The following is a 4460-nucleotide window of genomic DNA, read 5'->3' as shown; positions in this document are numbered from 1 at the left end:
TAAAACTTCATTATTATGAGTTGAAAATTCCCTAAGTAGGGTTGATATTTCAAGGAATATATAAATAAAAAGACTTTTGTTTGATACTGACTTAAAGAATCTAAAGATTTATAGAAATTTACAAATGCATACATTAGCTTTGGTCTTTACCCAAGATGGTATTTGTGGTACAGAAGACAAAGCATTGGGTTTTCTCGGTGCTTAACTAAAGATCAATTCAGCTATCCAAGAGAGTTTTTCTTTCATTCAATGCTGGCTATTTCATTAATACTTGTATGTGAGATGCATGTAGTGTATGGAGGTTCAGAAATGACTCAATGGCTAGCCCTCTTCTCAAAAAGCCTCTATTTTCTGTGGATATGGATAATCAAAACATCCCCTCTTAATGCCATACAATGACAATGACATGGTATAATAGGAGTACAGTTGGGGAATGCTAGGGCGGTGAGGCAGGTGTGGGTGGGTGAATGGGGTTGCACCCTCACAGAAGCATGGGGGAGGGGTGGGATAAGGGGTTTTCAGATCAGAAACCAGGAAGGGGGATAACATTCAAAATGTAAATAAATAAAATAACCAATAAAAAAGGTTTTTACTCCCTTAGAACCTGAATGATCACTGTTTGGGCAAATAAAATTTCCATCTCAAACTCTCATTTGGCGAAAGAATCATAGAATAAACCAACAGATATATTGACTCATATTTCACACTGAAATATTAATGTAATAATGCTCTTTAATGCATGCTTATGCAATGTGAGTCTCAGACAAAACCAAGAGAGAGTCTGGGAAGATGACTGGGTGGGTAACGTGCTCACCCTGCAAGCATGAAAACCTGAGTTTAACCCCCAGAACAAAAAGAAACAAAGTGACCACAGTAGAATTATCTTCTCAGCACTGGAGAAGGCAAAAGAGGTAAATTCCTGGGCCAGTCAGCTTAGTCAACCTGGAGAGTTCTATGCTAATGAGAGATGAAAAATACACAAAACAATGAAAGCAATTGGAGTCTGGGTTCAAGACGTGGGACACCACACTCAGCATGCTGGCATTATTTGTATGCTATCATCTTGAAACTTATTATGGATTCAACAAGCAGTTATTGTGTAGTTTCCACTAACAAAGAATTGAGTTTATAAAGATAAATAGAATGAGGTTTTGGCCCACAAGAATCACCTTATGGTCCAGTGAATGAGGTGAAGGGAGAAAACTCACATGCTCTCAGTATAGTTAATGCTGTGCTATATAAACCGATCAACACATGCTAATGTACTTTTTATCGATTTAGTTATTATCCATGCAACATATATTTATTGAGTTCTTCATAGGTTCTAAGATCAATGTTTAATGTAATGTTGAATAAAAAGAAATCTATAGACCCTACTATCAGGAAGAAAATAATAATGGTATCAATTTAACAGCTTCATTACTTAATTTTAATAAAACCCTTTTCAAAGTTTTCTTGTAAACTCAAAGAATATATCTTAATATATGTGTCTATTTCTAAGTATGGGCACTTTATGTCTGCTTTGCTGAGTGGTCACTTCAAATAGTAACAGGAAAAATACCCCTTAATAAATGAATCTGTAAATGGTATTCTAAGTGAAATGGCAATAGTAGAAAAGCTGAGTAATTTTATCACTGCTTAGTCAGGTGATATAAAGCACATTTTTTTTTTCAGGTGTAACTGTGTAAGGAAAGCTAATGTCTTAAATCACATTAGTAGTGTCTGTGTTTTCTTTTCCTGATTTGTGTGTGTATGGATGATTGACCTGCATGTATTTTTGTGTACCATGTGCATGGAGTGTCCGTGCAGGTCGGAAGGGGGGATCAGCTTCCCTGAAACTGGGATTATAAAGAAATATGAGCTGCCATGTAGGTTCTGGGTTCTCTGAAAGAGCATTCAGGGCTTCTAATTCTTCTCAGACTTATGTATGTGTATTCTTTAAAAAAAATGAGATAATTTAGCTGTTATTTCTTAATTGCATACATTTGGAGCTCTTGTCATTATTAGAAACTATCTGAAGCATGGTGTCATTTTAAGGGAAAGACTTGTTCAGTCCATAATGTCAGAGGCTGAAAGGGTCACATCGGGTACTTAGTTGTATTGGTTCTGACAGTACAGGGCAGCTCGCAGTACATAGCCTCATGATGGGAATATATGTAGGCGAACCTAGGGAAGGCAGAAGGCCAAAAAGCAATGCAGAGTTTGGGGCACTTTTATAACAGTTCACTCTCACAAGAACTTGGTCTCTCAGAACAGTCAGCCATAATTCTCTTAGAGAGCCAAGTTCCAAATGACCTATTCTAGGCCCACCCTTTTAAGGTCTAGGAGGTGGCCTTGTTTCCTTACACTGTTTACCAAGTTTACATTATGAGCATTGGAGGAACAAGTCATATCCTAATTGCAAAACAGACAAGTAGACAGATGAGAGAGAGAGAGAGAGAGAGAGAGAGAGAGAGAGAGAGAGAGAGAGAGAGAGAATGAGAGAGAGAAGAAAGAGAAAATGGGAGAGAGATTGAGAGATGCAGAGAGTGACAAGAGAGATAGATCTCAACAGAATGTAACATTCTGTCATTTAAGAGGTAATTATTCTACATATCTCTTAAGCATGTATTTAAAATAAGCATGCCTACCTATGGGTGGACATAACTTACTGAGCTATGGTCCGTTGGTCAGTTGATTGACTTGCACAACTGAATTATTTCACTTGTTCATGTTTTGGATATCTTGGAATATTAGGTTTCCAGTTTGGACATAGTATAAAGGATTATGCCTTTAAAAACAGCCAAGTTTAAACCATTTCCAACAGAAGCTACTCTTGTTTGTCACATATTTAAAGATGTCTATAGTGTAAAGAGCTGTTGCGATGCACATCCTTGGAAAATCTCTAACTAGTAGCTCCAGCGTCATATATATTTTTATGATCCACAAAAAATAAGCTTTATAAAGAACAACAAGGGGGTGGGAGTATAGCTCACTGGTGGAATAATTATTCGGCATGTGAGAAGCTATGACTCCTATCCCCAGAGCCACAAGGAAGAAACACAGAAATGGAAATTGCCAAAGCTACAGAAAACAAAGGTTCAGCCCTTCTGATTGGTTCTGGAGGCTTCTGCATTGGCGTGGAGATAGCAGGTGGGGAAGGGTATGGATGCTGCTGGAATAAGGAGGGGCCCACTTGCTGTCTTGTCAGCCCTGATCTTGGCCTCATTCCTCTTGGATAGTTCTGTTGACCTTGTGCTCCGGGGTGCATCTGAGTATGAACTGGGATCCATGGCGTCCAATTATTCATCTTTCTTGCTCACCACATTTTTGCTCTTGGGGTGAGGAGCCAGTTCCTTTCTCCGCTGGTGGCGCTGGTTCTCGGTCACTATGGTGGCTTCGGTCTGCCTTGTCATGGCTCCTCTCTGGCTTCTCGGTGACTAAAATCTGACTTCTCAAGATTTCTGTTCAACTTCTCATGATTCCAGTCCGACTTGTCCTCAGCGTCTGCCTTATCGTTCCTGAGTTTCTTGGCAGATTGGGTAACAACAAAGTTATGATCATGTGATGAGAGCCAAAACTTGAGGTCTGTTACCACTTTCCAGTAGTGAGGGAATTCACAAGAAAGTTCAAACACCTTGTACCAGCGTGGTGGTAGTCCCTTTGTCTGGGTGGCTCGTGGTCAACAGGATGATGATCATAGTCTTCAGCAATAATCTCTTCCTCTGGCTCCGGTTCCAGATGCTTGAGGATGCTCCTCTATGCCAAGCGGGTCTGCAGTGCAACAGGGAGCGGCATAGTGGGTTGCTGGCCAGACCCGGGCACTGGAGACTGGATGGACCAAAGACCTAGTTCCTCTCAGCAACATATTTTTAATAGTACCCAATTCGTTGATTTCTGATGGATGTTATAAGCATCAGTTTGATGATGGTCTACTACATAAAGCAAATAAAAAGTATATAATAATGAGGAAATCTTCACATTGCCTAAAATCTTCCTTTGCATCTTATTTTCATATCATATTAAATTTTAATTAACTAAAAATTCTTTATAGTATATATACTTCTTATGTGTTGTGCCAAAAATTTATGAACTTCTTGTAGAAATTAGGTAGATTTAAATATGTTTCTGTTTGTAGAAATTAATTAGAATTAATAGATTTATTCTTTCTGTTCAAGTTACATGGATTAATTGATGTTAGAAATGAAGCCAGAAAAATCTGACCAATTATTAAATCAAAGGAGGAATATACTTCTAATAACCATTTGGTCAATAGCATTAATGAAATTGTCCATATAAATATCTGAAATACTGCAAAGTATTTCCTTTGGATTTCAGTTTGTTATTTCTAATGTATTACATTTTAGCAATGGTACTGGAAAACAATACTCTAAACATAATTTAGTTTGTTTCATTTGTGGGAGAGTTAATGATGTTGGGAAGTAAGTAGTTTTAAGAAATTATAAAAGATAGATTTCCTT

At 38.0% G+C, this 4460-nt stretch overlaps 1 pseudogene; it reads right to left on the bottom strand.

Moving 5' to 3' along the window:
• Positions 1-3080: 3080 nt before the first annotated feature.
• On the bottom strand, positions 3081-3789 carry LOC110324077 (annotated as a pseudogene).
• Positions 3790-4460: the final 671 nt, after the last annotated feature.

This window comes from Mus pahari, chromosome 7 (genome assembly GCF_900095145.1).
Source record: "Mus pahari chromosome 7, PAHARI_EIJ_v1.1, whole genome shotgun sequence".
NCBI lineage: Eukaryota > Metazoa > Chordata > Mammalia > Rodentia > Muridae > Mus > Mus pahari.
This window is presented reverse-complemented; position numbering and strand designations above follow the sequence as displayed.